The 21920-nt window shown below is 34.6% G+C and overlaps 1 pseudogene; it reads right to left on the reverse strand.

Annotated features, from left to right (window-relative positions):
* Positions 1-3679: 3679 nt before the first annotated feature.
* Positions 3680-4899, reverse strand: LOC149171012 (lysine-specific demethylase JMJ26 pseudogene; annotated as a pseudogene).
* Between the last annotated feature and the right edge of the window lie 17021 nt (positions 4900-21920).

Here is a 21920-nt window from a genome sequence, read left to right on the forward strand (position 1 = left end):
CGAAGCACCAAAATCTAACAACTAATTTTCATAATGCTAAGACACATTGCAAACAAGCATAGCTTCATCTGCCATACCTAATTTAGCAAATATAACTTCATGAATCATACCTAACTCAACTTGATTTGCTTCCTTCCTTGGGTTTTGAACAGACTCCTTTCTTTTCTAATAGTCTTTTTTGAGATGCCCTGTTTTGGCTCAATACCAAAATTTGATTTTACATTTCTTTCCTTTTGATTTTGATTTGGAATAACTTCTTGCTTTCTCCCCTATTTCCTTGGACTGGCCTCTGGCTACCATGGCTTATGGTGTAGAAGTTTCAATGCTAGACTTCCTTTGTACTTCTTTAGATAACAAAGCTCCTAGAATAGAATCAAATTCTAAAGATTCAGTTTTGCTCAAACTGATATAAGTCACAAAGTGATCCAAGACCTGAGCAAGGAACATAACAAGATAATATCTTTATCTTCTTCTCCAAATTTAACATCCATATCTGACAATCGGCAAATAAGTGTATTAAATACATTTAAGTGTTCTACAATTTTAGTACCCACTTTCATCCGGAGACTATACAACTGTCTCTTCAAATTGATTTTGTTGGTTAAAGACTTAGTCATGTACAATATTTCCAATTTTCCCCACAAACTTGTTGTTGAGGTTTCTTCATTGATGTTGAAGAAAACTTCATCTTCGAGGCACAACCTGATGGTACTGATTTGTTGCACCAGCAAATCGTGTATCTTCAGTTTCCACAATGCAAAATTGTTCTTATTGGTGAATTTCTCCACCTCAAACTTATCATTAGTTATTTTAGTCATTTCTTCTTTCTACAAAAATTTATGGTCTTAGCTAGGGTTTTCTCTTAAATTTCCTTCTACTGGTTCACTAGGGTTTCCTCTTGGTTCTTTCAGAAATTCTTCTACTAGGGTTAACAATTTAAAAAATTCTAAATTTTATTCCATTTAAAAAATTTCCAGAATATAAAAATTTGTCTTTATTTTCTTCAAACAAAGAAACCATGTTTTTCCTCCTTTCTCTTATACTCAACGGTGACTTTCTCTTATACTTGGAGGCAGCTTCAAACAGGTCATATCGCTACAATGCTTCTCTTCTCAGCTCTCGTGGCTTGCTTGACTTCTTCCAGCGTCGACTGTTCTTATACGGGAAGGATTCGACTTTGCACTTTCTTCCAGCACCGATTGTTCTTATATGGACATTCTAGGAAATAGTAGTAGTGGATGGAGAAACAAACAACGTTGCTATTCTTAAAACATAGGATTCTTCTCGTCCTGATCTCTTATACCACTTGTTGGTATTTTGAGTCCATTAACATTCAAATATGAAATAAATGCACAAGAAGTAGAAACTGAATCACAAAAAATGAACACATGAATTTACGTGGTAAAACTGTGACAATTTGTCAAGGAAACTTCTACAAGGCAAGGGATTGGAATTTTTATTGCTCCAAACTAAAGAATGAATCTCCAATGTTACATAAGCCTCTCATGCAATCATCATTTTAGTAAAAAGACTTCGTTACATAACTCCCTATGATTATACACAACTACCCCAATGGTAAAACCATATTTACTAAAATAATTACATTATTAACATTAATTGTTGTCATTCTTTAACAAATGCACTGTTGAAAGATGCATATGTTTTCCATTTATATATATATATATTATTAGTACTTTCGTGGTTCTGTATTATATATTTTCACTCGCTAAATTAAAGTCATTTTCAATTTAAAATCATTTTCTATTTTCACTGAGGTTGAAGGAAGTTGTTTATAACAAGGATGCATTGCATTTGGCATACCTGCCATATAAATGATAGCTCCCTGGTTTCTTAAGTCTATAAAAATATTGAATACCTCTATTCGTTTACCCAAAACCACTTAAAAAAGCTTATAAAAATATTGAATATATTGAATACCTCTATTCGTTTACCCAAAACCACTTCAAAAAAGCTTATGGAAAATATTTGCTTGATACCAACTTCCTGTTCGTCCCTATGAGTTCTAGGCTATTTAGTTCCTGCCATGCCATTCTTTAGTGGATTCTTCATCATATTGTTGGTAATGATGCAAATAACATGCCATTGAAACCTTCCGTCACTGCCTTATATACTCAGGTATATCTTATATAATATGTGCACAGAATGAAATGTACACGGGGCTGCGAGAAAGTGGACGAATAGACCAAGCTCGCCAGTGGAGACCGTACCGAATTCGAATTGGGGAATTATTCACCATATCGAAACAAACCGAATCGGCGAATTTGCGAAACTTTTTTCCCAGTACGGTTGAACTTGGTAACTATGATGTAAACTCTTTTGAAGCACCTTTGGTAGAAATCTGTGTTGCACCTCTCTGCTGATTCGGATTCATAGCCAAAGGATAGATTCGTGTTTCCAATGCGTGTATGTATAGAAGATAACTATGCTTAACTGCACAAGGCTTGATTTAAACAGAATCCCAGAGCAATAAAAAAGGATTATGTCCACATTTAAAACTACTATTTTTGATATCAACAACATGATATATTAACCACCAGTTGCTTGAAATCTTAAATTCAATGATAGCGCGCCCCAATGTCTGCCTGTGCTGCTGATAAGGAATTTGGCAAACAACGTAGGTCCTGTTGATCAGCAAAATTTAAACGATAATAGGATCTTCAATTCATTAGTAAAGCTGATACAGACATCGAAACGGTATTAGTGACGAGGTGGTTTAAAAAAAACGCACTTATCAAAGAAATCTGGCCTTTACCAAAGAAAATCTGTAGACAACATTCCTTGGTAGTAATAATAATAGTCTGCCATATTGCCTGCAATAATAGTGAGTTTTCTGCCATAGTGCCTGCAATAATAGTGAGTGTATTGTTAACATAGTTCCAACTGATTCTAACCCTATCTTAAAAAATTTAACAAAACTTTCCAAAGTACAGAAAATAAACATAATAAGCAATGAAAAATCTGGAGTCATATGGTAGTATTCTACATTGTTTGCAGAGGCCTGTTACAGGACAATGACATCAGAAGAAACTCATAGCTTCTGCCATTGTTCCTGCAATGATAGTTAGTTGATGATAAACTATATTGTTAGTTCTGCGATCAGAAGAAGCTCATTGGCATTACAATAATATATTCTGCCATTGATTCTGCAATAATAGTTAGTTGATGATGAATAAAATAGTTCTAACGGATTCTAAAGAATTTTCCAACTTAGAGAAAATAAACATAAGCAGTTGTGAACCATGACTGATGCAGTAGAATTTCTGCATTGTTTGCAGAGGACTGTCACAGAATATTTATACAGTTTACGTTGGAATTAAGAATCTTTACGCGAGAATGAACTCGCTACAATTAAGTTGATATTAGAACACATTCATATAGCGTACCAGATAATAAAAAACAAGTTCAAATAAAAACTAAGTCTGCAATATCTTTTCACTCCAAGACAAATCATTTAAAAATAGAACGAACATCTATTTTTCCAACTTATTAAGAATAAACATTTAAAAACTGAGGTGCATTCCCTCACACTTCTATTTAAGAATAAACTTCATAAAGAAAAATATTTTCAAAAAAATGAGGTGCATTCCTCACACCTCTATTTAGCAAATATTATTTGAAAATAAAATAAATCACAAGATACAATAGACTTATCATGCTCTTCGTGGAAAAATATTTAGGAAAAACATGAAAAAATCACCCTCATAGGATGAGAAACATAACAGCAACAAGATTGTGTTCACATTCTCTACAATGCTAGACACTTTCCCTTCTTTCTGTCCTCCGCGGCTGAGGTCAAACTGTCGAGCTCTTGTGAGGCGGACTTGATTGCATGGAGAATCATCTTCTTCACCTCTAACTTGTCTTCTTTCGCCCTGTGATTCTTGGGCAGCAAGCGGAACTCTTCAGTCAACTGAATACATTGCTCTAAATTTTCAGGCGATACAAAATCCATGGCAACTTTAATACATGACTTGAGGTTCCGAACTTGATGAGGACACCCAGCTGGAATGAAGACTGCCTCGTAAAGATTTTGTTCGAATGTCCATGCCTCTACTCCATATTCTTCTTTCAGTTTCCCCTTATGATACTCATTCAGGTAAATAGTCTGATCATGAATTGGATGAGTAACCTGTGTAAGATGCTTATTTTCAAGGTGCCTGAATTCCCCCTTGTGTTTCACCAAATAATCTTGTAACTTGGGTATATCCTCTCTCCGAAAAATATCCCAAAGAGCACCTCCAAATTCAGAGTCTTTGTTTTCAATCCTCCCTGAACTCTCTGGCAGCCCATCACTTATTCTGTATTTTTCTCTCAATTTATCTATCGCTTTTTGTTTGGAATCTGTGAATTTGACTTCGGCTGTATGCGTTATAATATTGACAGCATCGACCACATCCAAGTGCAGCTTAGTGACTGAATCCCCTCTTCTAATATGCTCTTCCTTGGTGCCATAGGCTATGTAAGTTTTGGGACCCAAATCAGGTTTCAAGGAGTGCTTTGGAAGCTTTGTGGCAAGATTTAGAATCCCAGATTTAGGATGGGTGTACTCCTTGAAAGGTAAGGCGCTGATAAATTCAGCACAATGTCTTGGTAGACGCTCTTCCCCAAGCTCACGGCAGCAAGAAAGACAAAGATCATACTCACAATCATCACAGCTTCTGTGGAAACTTACGATAGATGTGTGGCAGTTGTCACAAAAATGACGATCATCTACCTTCACATTAGACACTCGAATCTCCAGGTCTTCTGCAGGTTTTTTCTGAATTTTGGCCTCCCCCTCCAGTTCCAGCATTTGCTCACCATGAATTTTGGTGACCAAATGTTCATTCCATGGTCACTCGGAGAAGAATGCGGAGCTCTGAATCTGGCGAGTTTACCATGGATGGATATGGTGGCAGGTGTAAGTGGCGGTGTGGCATGTGTATTTTTTGGAGGGTGGCAGGTGTATTTTTGGGAGCTCCTGGCGGTGTGGCAGGTGTATTTTTGGCGGCACGTGTATTTGCTCCTGCCCCGCTCCACCATAGGCTACCGAAACTTTGGGTAAAATTAACTAAGTGCAATCGAAAATCCGAGAGAATTAAACTTTGGGTAAAAGTAACGCAGGCGATTGCAGAGTTTGGATAAAATCAACAAACCGAATCGAAAAAGAATAAGTCTGCAATAAGACCTCAATCTGAATAGCCAATAAAAAAACTTGGGAAAATTAATTAAATAATTTGAATTATCAGTTTTTTGCTTAAAACTTTGGTTAAAGCACTAAATGGCATTTGATATTTAAAAAGTCAAACAAAATTAATTCAAATTCAACGCGATATCGATCGCTATATACCTGCTACTATCGGCAGGTATAATAAGGAAAGAATAACACGACCATTTTGTTTTTCTTTCTTTGAGGATAAATTATGTCTGATTTACTTTTCAGGATAAATTATATATAATAAGTAATTATGTATTTATAAAAAATGAATATTTAATTTATTTAATTAACATAACTAAATTGTGTACTTATAAAAAAGAATATTTAATTAATTTAATTAACATAATTATATAAAATGGTTAATTTTTATAGGTATTTAAACTATTATTTTATTTTATATATATGGCGCATTGTTAATATTTTAAAAAAATTATAAAAAATAATTAAATTATAATTTTTTTTTGTTAATATGTTCTATGAGATATTTGAACTTTGATTTTTATGATTTACAAAATACTTCGTAACAAAATGATTTCTAAATAATTGCTCGTAAACTAATTAAATTATTATGTTGTTATTATTATTATTACTACCTAAACAGAGATATATTTAAAAATATATGTAACAAGATTCTTGAGCGATCTATCCCAACTTAACTATGAAGATTTTTAATGTGTAAATAAATTTCCTTAGTACAAGGTGCCAACATCATGACTTACTAATATCACATGCTCAAAAAACCATAACCCATGTTCATATGACACATCTTTATACATATTTTTTTTGAAATCAATTTAATTAAAAGAACACAAATGTGATAACTACTTTTGGCATAAACGAGTAGATTTAAGTCACGTTTTTAGAAAGTTTTCGCGTTTATTTTTTGATTTAATTTGTCTAGAATACAGCAGGAATTCATTGGATCATAAGTTTGAGAGGTGAACTCTTCAAAATCAAAGTGCCTCAGGGGTTGTTGAGGGTGCTAAATCCATAAATGCAATAAAAAAAACCAGTTTAAAGAACACATTAAAATTTGGCCACAATTTTTTTCACGGGATATCATAAATTTGAGAGGTGAACTCTTCAACATCAAAGTGCCTCAGGGGTTGTTGAGGGTGCTGAATCCATAGATGCAATAAAAAAACTAGTTTGAACAACACAAATTAAAATTTGGCCACAATTTTTTTCACAGGATTCCGGCCATAAATCTACCAAAAACTCCAAAAAATAGCACTTAATGACTACTCCTTAAAATAAACTCCAACCTTTTATGTGTAACCACTATCAAAATATTATTTAATATTTTATAAATGTTAAATTCTTACTATCCACATAATAATTATTGATAATTAAATCAAAATAATAAAAACTTTATCCCAAAACAAACACACTCATTCATATAATTAATACCTTAATTATACCATATATTAATATTAATAAATGCCAATATCAAATTGAAATCTTGAAGTTTCAAAAACTCATACTTTTATTTTCACCCTATATAATTAATTGAATTGTAAGTTAAAAAGCATGTAATTATCAAAACAAAAAATTATTAAAAAACACGTTCAAACAATCCGTTTCAAATAAGCAAAATAATTTTAAAAATAAAAAATAGAAGTAACTTTACTTTAGATATCTCTGATTGTTCTACAATTTGAAATAAATAAAACTTCAATAAATAAAAAGTAGAGATAACATTAAATTAAATATATCCGATTGTTCTAGGAATGAAGCAGGTTTATCCGTTCCATGTGATGTTCGTTCAGCTCCCAAAACGTAACTTTAAATTTAAATATCTCTCTCGTGTAGGAATGAAGCAGGTTTATCCGTTCCATGTGATGTTCGTTCAGCTCCCAAAACGTAACTTTAAATTTAAATATCTCTCTCGTGTAGGAATGAAGCATGTCGACCCATTCCATGTGATGGGCATTGAGTTATCAAAATATTCTGGTTGCAAAAAGTTGTGGCTACATGCACTCATAAGGGATTTTCCATACTAAAAATTAATAGTTACTTTCTTAAATCATATTGCATTCGAGACAAAACATTACTCTTTAGCATGATTTGGATTAACATTCACTAAGAACTGGAAATTTTCTTACTGGATGCATTTAAAGTAATTTATAAGATGTCTGGTTACAAGTAAAATGCTACTTGCATATGTTGTTGTAGTCTGTTTTTTGTTTAATCAAACAGTGATTGTTAAGAAGATGAATAAAATTAAGTGGGTAAAGTAAGTACATGAAGCATGGCTGGGACAGAAGGTTACAACTCGAAAAATACATTACTTTAACATTCCTTCCAATGCAATGGAGAGTCACCGCAACTCAAACTATTTCTTTTACGAAATTACAGATCACACATCATCCTTGAGAGATGTGACTCTATGCGAATCTTGGGTATAGCTTTATAAAGAACTTTTGAGTGTTGGAAATGGAAAAAACAATGACTATGTTCATGACCTTATTGTTTGACATTAAAGAATTATCATGTTCATAATCATAGATATTTTCTTCATTAAACTTTTAAGAGGCATTAAATAATTAATTGCATTACAGAAATATACCTGCCGACAAGTGATTTATGAAAATTGCATATCGTCTGTATCTCTGCTGAAAGGATTGGAGATTACTTTTATAAAGGAGGGACGGCGGTCGGTATCCTTGTTCCACACAATCGATTTTAGATTCCAGACTTGTTACAGGTGCACTAATATGACATGAATTCAGTGACCCGCCAGCGTTCTTTTTATGAAAATTGAATATATTAACTATACACTAAAGGGGTATCCAGGTGAGATACTAGAGAGTGTACAAACACTCATACAAGTCCGCTTGTTTTATTGAGTCAGATGAGCCTTAAATATATAGACTTTCACACTAACTGGATGGTTTCAACCACTCCCTAGATATTAGGATATGAGCTCTAAGATTATAGTCTCAAACCTATCATCATCATAACAATAATTTAAGTTTAGCTTTCTCCATTACTTCCAACACTCCCCCTTAATGAAGAAAGGGTATTGAATAACAACATAGGCCTACTGGTCTAGTCTCAGCTAGGGTTACAATTAAAACATGAAAAGAACTTGGTAACAAAGTTTTCATTTTAGTCTTCTTGCTTGAGAATCCATACTTGTTCATCTTGAGTCAAGGCTTCATCTTCACTTTTCTCGCCATGAAGTAGTGATGTATCTTCACCTCATTTCTTCCCCAATGATGCAAAGCTTGAATTCTTATTCTCGCCCTTCTCAAGATTATGACAGGCTGGATAGGAGAATTTTCCCTCTCACTATTTCCAGTGTCAACCATGAGCTATGATGTCTTCACTTTTCCCTCTCACTATTTCCAGTGTCAACCATCAGCTATGATGTCTTCACCATTAATTGATGTAACGTCTTCACACACAGAAATATTAATGAGATCATCACAATTTAAATTCTCTCCACCTTTGTCTCCTTCTGCCACGTCTTTGCAATCAGCATCATGTGGCTCGTCCAATTGATCTTCAACACATTGTTTCTCTTTACACCCTTCCTATGTCTTCAATCTCAAGATCTTGCACAAGAAACTGTGCCTCTTGATTCTCATGGTCATCAACAAAACCAAATTGTTTTTTTGAAATTTCTTCTGACTCGAACATACTACCCATGATAATGCCAAATGCCCATATGAGAAAAAGATCATCATTAGAATCAAAAATCTCTGAAAATATAGACATGTTTTTAAAGTCCAGCTTATCTTGCTTTATCTTGCTTCGAGATTTCTTTTCGCTTCCACACGGTCCTTTAACGAGCTCCAACAACCCCGTTACCATGCAGCAGGAAACTTCTCCCTTTGACAGCGCTTGAATTGTAGAACCTTCTAGACTGTGGCTTTTGTGCCACGCAGGGCTCAGTGCCCTCGCTCTGGCGACGAGCATTTTTATTGTGACATATAATAACTTGAAGAAAATTTACCCAATTGGGAAGAAAAATAATATAACAAAAGTTCTACTCCTGAAGAATATGTTCAGAATGTGTGAGGGGATTGCTAGTGCCCAAAAAGTTTTGCCATTCAAACAATGGGGTTGCATAAACTTGGATTCCGAACTTGCAGAAGATAAGCTTGATATTCCATCGGACGTTCCCAGGGGTCACAATCCGATCTATGTTGAAAGTGAGCGCAAGCGGTGTTAAAAACAAGTGGGAAGATCATAGATCGGCTTATGGAAAACAGAATGAAATCCTCCCCATATAAATTGGATTGAAGCATGGCAGGGCAGTTTCTTTACCATGAAGAGAATCTATCTAAAACCGCCAAACAGACAATATAAAGACACCAGCTACAGACTGTCAGTGCTTAATGAACAGTGCTATCAGAAGCAGGCCAAATTCGAATCACTCCAGATATCATCAATGTTGATGAGAAAACGGAGATTCAGCGAATGTGTAACTGCTGTAGCATAGTTTAAAACGAGCAGTCTAATTGCCGCCCAGGGAATCCAAAGGGAAATACGACAGCAAGAATTGATTCCTCTGTTTCGATGTGATGCAGAATTCGTTTTGGAAAAGTTGAAATTCCAGTGGCCTGCCCTGTGATCACAAGTGCATTGAATGGACGGCAAATGCACAACCTATGTGTTGAAAGTTGTGGCGCACATTCTAACTAACAACCCTAGCACCGTAAGAAACACGCTGATGCCTTCTACGAAACCCATGGTGGGCACCAAGTCATCATGCCGCCAATCAACTTGAATCACCCAAGACCAACTCTATCCACAAATTCCTCAATGCATAGATCAACAAATCTCAGTGCCTCCCTATGCAAACAACAACGAATCTCATCAACTGAGGCACGATCTCCATCTGATAGACCTTTCCATCAGCTCTTCCCACAGGTGGCAGATATCGATTCTAAAACACATGACCAGATTCTCCAAAGCTGACATGCAGGCTCATAAGTTAATGCGACACACGCAATCAACACAACATTCAATCGGACCCACAGATCTGCCTCTCCACTTACTTCATCCAAACCACCACGCAGCAAGGTCGGCGCGATTTTATGCCAAGCCCTCGTGCCAATCTGCAAAATAAAAAACCGCGTAAGTTTTTCTAGTGAATTGGTGCGATTTTCTCGCTGACACGTGCAAATCGGTGATACTTTGTGCCCAAAACACGCGACTTCTGATTCAAGGATGCCTAGCAGATTCTTCACTCATCGAACAAGTTCCACTGTCCTGTAGCTCTGATACTATGATAAAAACTGAATATATTAACTATAAACTAAATGGCTCTCCAGGTGAGATACCTAGAGAGTGTACAAACACTCATACAAGCCCTCTTATTTCATTGACTCAGATGAGCCTCAAATATATAGACTTTTACACTAACGGAATGGTTTCAACCACTCCCTACATATTAGGATATGAGATCTAAGATTAGAGTCTGAAACCTATCATCATCATAACAATAATCTAAGTTTAGTTTTCTCCATTACTTCCAACAGTCCTCCTTTGCCTCTTTAGAATGATTAGCGCTGAATCCCGAGTCGAATAACGCAAGGGTTACTGACTCACCGTCCGGGCACATTATCAATGAGATACTTATCCATTTATCAATTACATAATTAGATACTTACAGCGTAGTGTAAAGAAGTGATGCTTTAGTTAGTAAAGTATTGGAAATTTAAATTCATAAATTTTGGCTAAATAAATTTGGGTCAGTGTTGTTAAGTTTTAGAATTTTGGATATCTAAAGTTTTTGATAGTGCTGAATCCATTTACACCATAAAATATGATTCACTAATAAATTTTTTGAAAAAAAATATCTAGATTTCTTACCTCTACAAACAACAATCATACTTACTAATTATACTGATTGGCTAGCTACATTTTCATCTACTCACAGATGAAGTGAGTTGATGATTTGTGGCCTTTTCATTCTATTCATTGAATATTACTCTATAGAATAGTGTAAAGAGGTCACCAATTCACTATGAAATTGTGGCCTTTTCATTCTATTCATTGAATATTACTCTATAGAATAGTGTAAAGAGGTCACCAATTCACTATGAAAATATAGTGGAAATTCCTCTGCATGATTTTTGCCAAGATACAGTGGAAATTTTGAAAAATCTGAGTTTTCACCATAAAAAAATCAAACACTCCCTTAACTCCCACGAACAAATAAAAAAAACCATTCTATTTCACAAGAATTTGTGAACTCATTAGGCAACGCCTTAAAAAATTGACTTACTGTACTAAATTATCAACCTACTAGATTTCTGGCCACGTCACCATAGATTTCTTGGTCTTTAGCGAATCCGCGTCGCCCACAACATTGGTCAATGTCGGTACGAACTGTTTTTACGCGTATTTTAGGCTAGCGTCTTTGGTGGCCGAATTCATTTTAAATGTTGGAATTTGGTGGAAAATTCTTAATCTAATTAATTTGTCGTAAAAATCGCTATTCTAATAATTTGAGTTGATTCAGAAGCTGTGATCTATATTTAAAGTGTTAATTTTGGTTGGTTTAATAACCCTGAATTATATTTAGATTGTAATTGTAGTTGTAATGTAAAATGATGGAGTTGTAGATCGAAGGTATTATAATTTTAAGCTGTAGTTTAATTAGATTATTTTTGTGTTGAAAATCATAAAACATCGGCAATAGTTTGTTAAATTTTGGTAGAGATTTTTCTAAATCTAAATTAGAGTTGTTAAATTTTAAAATTTTGAATGTTTAAAAATTTTAGATAGTGGTGAATCTGTTTTTACTTTTAAAAATACTATCTAAATACTCCTGCAAAACTTGTTAAAATTTTTTTTTACTCAAAATCTAAAAAAATAAAAATAATCATCCTGACAATAAAAAAATTTTGGCCCAAAATCTAAAAAAATAAAAATAATCATCCTGACAATTCCTCCACTTCTGTGGACTTTTCCCAATTTTAATAGGATCAAAATTGAATTAAGAGCTGATGGTTTTATCAATGCTTTTCAGACGTGGTTTTCTGGATTCGGAAGATTGTAAGCACTGTTTAATCACCTTTTAGTTTCTGTACACCGTATGATGGCTCCACGGCCTGTGTTGTGGGGGCGAAGAGACAGCCTTTCTGGTTTTGATTGCTTTATTTTACGCACTCATTTCCTTGTAGGTTAAACTTCATCAATTATAAAGGCGAAAATGATGGGGGCTAATTTAACTGATTTACAATGTTAGACTTTTTGGCATTTTTTTCCCGGTTTTTTTTTGTAAATTTAGAAGTGATTGATCATAATTATAGTTACGAGTAGTGTAGGTTATACAATTCAGAGAATTGAATTTATTTATTTATTCATTAAAAATATATTTAAACTAATAAAAAACAATTTTTTTCAAATTTTTAATAAATGTAATATAAGTGTGTGTTTTTTTTTAATATATTTTGATAATGAAGTTAGTTTTGAAATAAGTGTGAAAATTGTTTTTCATTAGTTATACGTGTTTTTTATGTGAATAAAGGAATTACTGTTTTATGTTTTTTTGTTGGGTAATTAGATTATTTGTTTATTTTGAAATAGGGTTTCACAATTTTATTTTAATTATTAATAATAGGTTTAATCTTTACAAGGTTGAGATAGTTATGTTAATTTATCTTTTTTAATTAAATTCATTAATTATAGAAAATTTTATATGAGAAAATGTCATACGAAATGACTTATAGTTTTTTGGCCATATGATATTGATAAACCACAATATTGGAACAATGTCCATTTACACATTAAGAATATCCATATAAAATGAGATAAATTTCTATGTTTAACAATGTTAGAGTTCAGGCTTCTGTGATCTATATCAATTTAGAGAGAATTTTTCGGCGAAAATCACAAGGAAAATCATTTGTCGACGCGTTTCGAACCAACCAGTGTGGTTCATCGTCAGGACAAGTTGAAGAACAGATCCAGCTTATCATGTTTAAATAGCTAGAGCAGAGACACCAACGGTTACCTGGGTAAGAGGTTGACTCAAGGAGCAAGGTCAAATCAGGGTAAATTAGGTAAAAATTAATTAAATAACTAAATAGAAATAGAAATAAATGAAAATATATAACATTTTAAATAAAACTATAAATTTAGTTACATTAGGGGTAAGAACAATAATAATAAATTACCTAATTAATATATAAATAATAATAAACCACTTATTTCCTAATTAAATTAATAAATATAATAATAGAAATAAATAAAATATATAAAATTTTTATATATAAAAATATAAATTTAGTTATATCGGGAGTAAGAAAAACAATAAATTATTTATTTAATATATAAATGAGGAACAATAATAAACCACTTATTTATACGGAAAAAATATATAAAATAATAAATATAAAAGTAAATAAAAATATATAAAATTTTATATAAAAATATAAATTTAGTTATATAAAGTGTAAGAAAAATAATAATAAATTATTTATTTAATATATACAGAATAATAATAAACCACTTATCTATTAAATAAATAAATGAAAAACTATATAAAAATTAAAAATATAATAAATTAATAATTTAATTAATTAGGTTAAATTAGGTAAAAAATAAATAACTAAATAACTAAATATATAAAAATATAAATATAGTTACATTAGGGGTAAGAACAATAATAATAAATCACCTAATTAATATATAAATAATAATAACTACTTATTTCCTAGTTAATAAATATAATAATAGAAATAAATAAAATATATAAAATTTTTATATATAAAAATATAAATTTAGTTAATAATAAAGCAGTTAAAAATAAATAAATAAATAAATAATAATAATAATAATGATGATGATGATAATAATATAATAAAAGAATAAATAGATAATAATAATAATAAAAATAGTAATAATAATAAAACTAATAATAATAATAATAATAAATAAAAACTAAATAATAAATAAAAACTAAACTAAAATCTAAGGAGGAGGGCGGAAGCCAACTAGGAAGAGAGAGCAGGGACCCAACATCTACTAACTTTCCAACCATCGTCTCTATTAAGATTGCTAGGCCTTTTCTCAATCTCAAGCGCTTCCCTAAATTTACGATGATGGAAATGCGAAACCCTAGCAATCACACTAGCCTCCCTGAATTTACGATGATGGAAATGCGAAACCCGTTGGTGTCTCTGCTCTAGCTATTTAAACATGATAAGCTGGATCTGTTCTTCAACTTGTCCTGACGATGAACCACACTGGTTGGTTCGAAACGCGTCGACAAATGATTTTCCTTGTGATTTTCGCCGAAAAATTCTCTCTAAATTTAACAATGTTGTTCCACACTTATTGGTAGTTCGAAACGCCTCGGCCAAAAAATCCTCTCATGTGATTTCTACCGAAAGACTTTGTTTAATTCATTATGGGTCACAGAAGCTTGAATACATAAAATATATTATAATATTGTTCCATATTTAAATGTATATTACTTTAAATTGTATATTGTTTTTTAAATTATAGTTAGTTATGCATTGAATAATTAAAAAATGGCATATGAACAAGTGTCATATGAAATAAAGTATATTTCGTGAGTAAGCATTTTGATGTCTATCCGTGTTTAGTAACCATTTAATTTATATGGTTGCACCAATGTGGATTAACCATATTTAGTAGGGATATTTTTTAATGCTTTATTTGTCAACTTAAAATTGATAGTTAACATAATTATTATCAATTCATTGTGGGAGGAGGTGCACTCTTCAACTCTTCCTATTGATGTTTATCAATAATTTAATTAATATGGTTGCGGTAGTCTTAGTGATATTCACAAATCAAAGATTTATCTCCAAAGTAGTTATGCGTTGATTAACTTTTTTTTTTGGAAAATCCAGGTTGGCCAAACTAACAAGGCCCAAGGCCTAACCCCAAGGGCATCGAGGAGATTTGACCCCGTGAGTTCCCAATAGGCAAGGTACTTAGCAAAATTTGACCCTGTGACTTTCCAATAGGCAAGGTACTTAGCAATAGGAACTCGACCAACTGAGTTATCCCTTGGGCTCTACTTTATTTGTCAACTTATAATTGGCCTTGTTATCACCCCAAGAAACTCTCCTAGGTTGTATATCAGAGATGCTCGGGAACATTACAAACTTAACAAAAATGTTGGAATTATGGTGGATGAATGAAAGAAATGCTGCATATTCAAGCTAAATAACCACTCCTACTATGCTTAACCCCAGACATGGGTGAACACCCCCAGACTACAAGGCTTTAGACCACCAATTACTCACAGTTTAAAGAAAATGTGATAATGGAGAATACTGATCACACCAGCAGATGCACAGGACCCTGTGATGGCCAGCTGCAACCAGTGAAAGGTCTGCAAATCTATTTCTTAATCCAAAGATAGGATGACAGCTCTCTGGCATTAAAACAATAGAAACCTGCATACAAATTCAATGATACATGCTAAATTCAAACACAGAGGTGGGATGACAGCGCCTCTAATGCCAAATATCAACAGCACATGAATAAATGCATAACAGGCACAGCTTGGAACAAAGAAGAAGAAGTGGAAAATGAGAAATTAACAGCAAAAGAAGCTTGTATTAGTTGGAAATGAAGAACAAAAGATGCAGGTCTCATAATAGTTACAGTCTCCAGAAGTTGAACGGTTACAGCAGAATAACACTCATCAAACTGATTACATCTTTTTCCTGAATATATATAGAGTTTGTTCACAAAAAATCTCTGCAGACCCATGCGTGGAGGGGTCATAACTGACCACCAACCACATTTACAGTTAGATATGGGTCCTCTACTACAATCTGAATGTTTTAATGGATAGAATGACATTTACTGGTACTTTGTTGTCCTTCACAAACAAATGAAGTATTATCTGAATAAATTTCAATAACTGCTGCAGTCATTGAGCTGCTCGAGGATCGTCCTTCTTGTCCTTGACCATGCTGTTCTTTAACTATGGTAGCTGAGGAATTCATGCACTGAAAACCGGATCATCTCTTACTTCTTCGCACGCATAAAATAGGCCAAAAACACTGAAAATGCATTGAAAATGACTGAGGAGCTAAGAATGAATGCTATCCGTCGGATCACTTAGACGGACGGCCGAGATCTGATGGCGGGAGGCGATGGGAAGACACAGAGGTGCGATTGAATATAAGCCATTGGATCTGACAAATGGACGGATGAGATTCGATTTGAGCAGCTATCAAGAAGAAATTCAGAAAGGAGGATTGTGGACCGTCGGATCATGATCGAGGAGATCTGACGGCTGACGGGCAGTGGAGTTGAACATGTGTTAATGGGTGGGGAGCCGTACCGGAAGGGAGGTAAGCGGTTTCCCCACACCGCTCTTCGGGAATGGCGGTTTCCGTATGTAACGATTCGATGCAATTAAAATTTGACACGTGGTCGGCGGGAAACCACTTCCCCACGGGCTAACAGTCGAGTAGGTTGGCGGAGCGGGGGAAGCATACAACGTCAGATCCCGAGGCGGAGGATTAGACGAATAGGGTTTAAAGCACATGTTTTAGGGTGATGTGACAGGTAAAAAGACCTCGGGGGTTATGATTTTCTTTGTATGCGCGGTTATAATAGCTTAAGCGATTAATGCCAGGGAATTAAACAAAGAATGGGTTATGCAAGGTTTTAAAGGTTTATGTGGGGTTTAAAAGGTTATCGGGCTTTTACAAAAGGTAACATGGTTTAAAAAGGGTTAGCGGGGTTTAAGTAAATATGGGTTTACACAAGGCTTAGGAATAAAATAGAGGTTAAGGGGTTACAAGGGTATAAATGGAAACAAAGGTGGAAGGATGAAATGAACTGCAATTAGCTCCCTCCTCCAAAAGACGTATGGCCATGGTGGTCATTTAGTCCTCCAAACACACAAATGCATAGCAGAGCTAACACTGGCTCCTTCTGGGGATGAGATCCTCCCTGTGAGGTCTCATGAACCTGCAGATCATTGTCTTTCCAGCTGAAAACAAATTAGCCAAAATTCCTAGTGTTCCATTGGGCATGGAGTCTATTGCATCTATACTAAAACTGATAAAAACACAATATTTACAACTTTTAAGGCCAAAGACTTTAAATCACATAAACTTTCAAAAACCGCCCATTAACTGGGTCATCAAAAACTGCTTCTCCCCCCATACTTTTCAGTATGAAGGTATTGTTCCCTTGAACCTGTGAAATGATGAAAGGCCCTGTTCAAAAAGCATCAAATTTCCCATGATTGCCTTTCTTTTCCTTTAGAGCATCCCATTTCAAAACCAAGTCACCAACCTGAAAATTATTTGTTTTTTCCTTCTTGTCAAAGGCTTCCTTGATCTTTTTCTGATGTGCTACAACCTTTTCAACCAGTTGTTCTCTAATCTGATGTATTTCTGCTAGATTAGTGATCCTTTTTGCCATGTCTTCTTCCTCATTCTGCTCTGTTTGAAGGAATTTAGCCACATGGAGAGTTAATTAAATTGGGAATACAGCCTCAGTGCCATATACCAGCTTGAAAGGAGAATTTCCTATGGATTTTTTAATGGTCACTCTGTCAGCCCACAGTGCATACTTGAGCTTTGAATCCCAATTCTTTTTATTGTCCTCTAATAGTTTTTTAATTATCCTGATCAGACTTTTATTAGAGGATTCTGCCAGACCATTTCCTTGAGGATAATATGAGGTGGAATGAACAAGTTTAATACCCATTGAATCACACATTTCCACCAATTCTTTTGCCCTGAAGGCTGCTGCATTATCTATTATTAATTTATGTGGACAACCAAATCTGCTGAAGATATTCTCTGTCAAAAACTTCATGACCACATTATGATCAACCTTCCTTGTAGGAATTGCTTCAATCCACTTAGTGAAATAATCAGTGGCTACTAATATCCATCTGTGTTGGCCACTGGAATGTGGATTGATTTCTCCAATAAAATCCAAGCCCCACTGTTGAAAAGGTCCTTTTGCAATTATTGGTTTTAGGGGCAGGGATTTCAACTGCTGTTTTCCTTCAAATCTTTGGCACCTGTCACAAGATTTAACAAAAGAAAATACATCAGAAAATAAAGTGGGCCAATAGTACCCAGCTCTGAGAATTTTATGGGCTGTAGTTTTCCAATAATGGTGCCCTCCACACATGTTGTTATGAAACTGCTGCATAACTTCTTTTGACTGTTCTTTGTCCAGACAACTTAAAAATATTCAAGATGGATCCCTCTAGTAAAACAGATTTTCATTGATGCAATACTTTGTTGCTCTAAGTTTCAAAGTTCTGGCTTGACTTTGAGTAAGTTCTGAAGGGATTTCTAGCTTCAGCAAGAAATTAATTATTGCAGCATACCAATTACAAGAAGCTAGATTCTCGGCCACTAACTGCTTCCTCTGTGGTTCAGCTATTTCTTCTATATCTGTCTGTCCATTTTCTACATTTGCATATAGGAAATCAATGTCTAAAGACCTGCAATTTTCTTCAGCCAATGATTTGGCAAGACCCTAACCTTTGACCAGTTTAGTGGGCTTCAGCTCTATGTTAAATTCTATCATTTTTGAAATCCATTTTTCCCTTCTTCCATCAGCATCAATTTGAGTCAAGACATCTTTTATTGCAGCAGAAGGCACATATGAAATTATTTTTTAATGCAAGATATAAAGTCTGAAAGCCTTTAAGGATTTAATAAGAGCATATGCCTATTTTTCTATAATATCATACCTTAGTTCAACATCCCTCAAGTTCTTGCTGAAAAATGCCACTGGATGTTCTGAACCTTCTTCATCTACCTGCAATAAAACTGCTGCAATGGTGTCTTCAGAGGAAAAAGAAAATATGTTGAACTCCTTTCTGTAGTCTGGACTTATTAATGTGGGAGCCTCCATAATAGCCTTCTTAATGGACTCAAAAGATTGTCATGCTGCGTCAACCCATCTTACCTCTGATCCTTTTTTCAACATGGAGGTCACATTCTTAATCAATTCTGCAAAATTTGGAATAAACTTCCTTACAAAATTAATTTTGCCCAAAAAGGACTAGATATCCTTCTTTGATCTCGGGACGGAAAAAGTCTGTATTGCCTTTATTCTTTCTGGGTCAATCTGAACACCTGCAGTAGACACAACATGTCCTAACAACTTTCCTTCATTTAAAGCAAATTGAGATTTTTTGGGATTGACTGAAATTCCAAACCTCCCGCACTTTAGAAACACTTTTTTCAAATGTTGCAAATGATTTTGATGGCTACTGGAATAAATTGTTATATCATCAAGGTAGATAAGCACAAATTTGTCCTTCTCTCCCACAAATGCTATATCCATAGCTCTCTGAAAGGTGGCTCCAGCATTCATCAATCCAAATGGCATTTTGGCATACATAAAAGTGCCCCAAGGAGTGGTAAATGCAGTCTTCTCTTGGTCATCTGGGTGCACGGTAATATGATTAAATTCTGAAAAACCATCCAAAAAAAACATTATTTTGGCTCCTCAGAGCTTTTGCAGCAAATGTTCATTTTGGGTAAAGGATAATTATCTTTCTTGGAGCACTTATTTAAATTCCGGAAATCAACACAAATTATGATTTCTCCACTCTTCTTCCTCACCACCACTAGATTGGCTACCCATTTTGAATATCTAAGAGGTACTATGATTTTGGCAGCCAACAACTTTTTAATTTCTTTTTCAATCAGTGGAAGAAGCATAGGATTTATTGGTCTCAACTTCTGTTTGAAAGGAATAGTGTCTTTCTCCAGAGGGATTTTATGTTGAATTATATTCTTATCATATGTTTTCAGGTCACTATACTCCTAGGCAAACACATCAGCAAATTGCCTCATTAAATTGCAGTATTCAGCACTTTGATCAGCTGACAAATGAGTGGACAAATTTACATATCTAGGCTGACCTGGACTTCCTATATCATGCTTACAGACTGCAGATTGGTCTTCTTTTTGGGCAGCCTTGTAAGGCACATCATTTTGGTCAAATAGTCTTTCAAGAGGAATTAGACCCTTAGGAATATGATTACTAGGAAGCTGGACAATGCTGTCTTTACCAATTTTATTTCTAAACTGGGACTGGTGATTTTCTAACAAGGCATCATTCTCTTGGTCAATTTTCACTTCTGAAAATTCATCAATGACTTGAAGGAACCTATTTATCTCATCATCATCATCAAAAACTTTCCAATGGTGGACATTATCAGGCAAGGAAGGTTTGTACTTGATTTGGACTTCATAAACTAATCTGGGAGGCATGGGAGGTATAAATAGACTAGCAGAAACAGCAAGGGAATCAGCAAGCTGATTTTGGGCTCTAGAAATATATGAAATACAGAAATAATGAAAACAGTCTCTGATTCTCCATGCCTCATCTTTGTATGCTTTCAACCTTGGGTGCTTTTCTTGAAATGATTTATTTACTTGTTGAATTATTAGGTCAGCATCTCCAAACACTTTCAGATTCGTAATTCCTCTGTCTCTTGTTGCATTAAGGCCCAACAGTAGTGCTTCATATTCTGCTATATTGTTTGTCACTTAAAAAACCAGCTTAAAAGACAGTTGTATGCTTTCTTGTTGTGTAGATACTAGCACCACCCCTACTCCTGCAGTCTCATTGGAAAATGCTCCATCAAAAAACATTTCCCAAACCTGACTTCATTGCTCTTTTCAGCCTGATTTGTTGGTTTTCTGATATGCAATGAGGCCTTCTGAGATTCTTCTATTTGGAGAATACATGCTCCAAAATCAGTGTCCACTGCATATATAGGATGATTTGTAGGATTCTTCTCATCACTAATAATATATGCCAACTGTGCTTCTCTATACAATCTCCTGCTTTCTCCTCCAAACACTGGGACAGTTGCATAAGATAGATCATTCTGTAATGTCCCACCTAGTCTCTTAATCCACCCTCTGGACAGCAGCATGCCAAACTTAGGAGGGACATCTGCTACCACAATATCCATCATCATACTCTTCATGGGCAGCTGAGTTAAGTTAATGGCCAAATCCTTAATCAATCCAAGAAATTTCACCTTCCTTGAATCAAAATAGAATAAATCATGATAGGGTCTGGTGATGTCAAGGCCCAAATCTCCCATGACAGCTTTAGGCATTAAATTGTGGCTGGCCCCTGTGTCTAGCAGGCAATTGTGGAGGATTTTATCATGAATGGTCAATGAGACATAAAAAGATGGAGAATTATTATCAACAGGTTCAATCATGGGGCTGAGTACAATGGCAGGCTTTTCATCTTGCAAATTGACTGAGTCAGTAGAGGTTTGTTTGGTTTCTAGCTCAAGGGCTTCAAGGATAGACTTCCTAAATACTTCACTCTTCACCAACTCAACCAGAGGCACATATATTTTCAATTTCTGAACTTCTGACTCAAAGTTGAAGGAAGAAGATGACTTATCAGAACTTTTTACCTCTTGAGCTGGAGCTTTGAAGATGACTGGATCAGTTGCTGGTCTTTTCTGCTTGATATTTTGTGGTTCTGTTTGGACAAGAGCTCTTTGTGCAGGTTTCTCTTTGACATTTTTTGCATTTGACCTCAGGTTGTATCTCTGCTGCTGTTCAGCTTGTAGGATAGCTTCTCTATCCCATTCCTGATTGTTTTGTTCTTGCAACAATGATTCTTCATAAGCAGTCAGAGTAAAAAATGCAGCGCTGCCTTTATCTTCCATGCAGTGAATTTCATCCTCTTCTTCTTCAAAATGTTCCTCCTCCATGACTACATTTTG

Source organism: Pinus tabuliformis, chromosome 4_2 (assembly GCF_031772625.1).
Source record: "Pinus tabuliformis cultivar Carrire ecotype Pingquan chromosome 4_2, CPIR1, whole genome shotgun sequence".
In the NCBI taxonomy this organism is placed as follows: Eukaryota; Viridiplantae; Streptophyta; class Pinopsida; order Pinales; family Pinaceae; genus Pinus; species Pinus tabuliformis.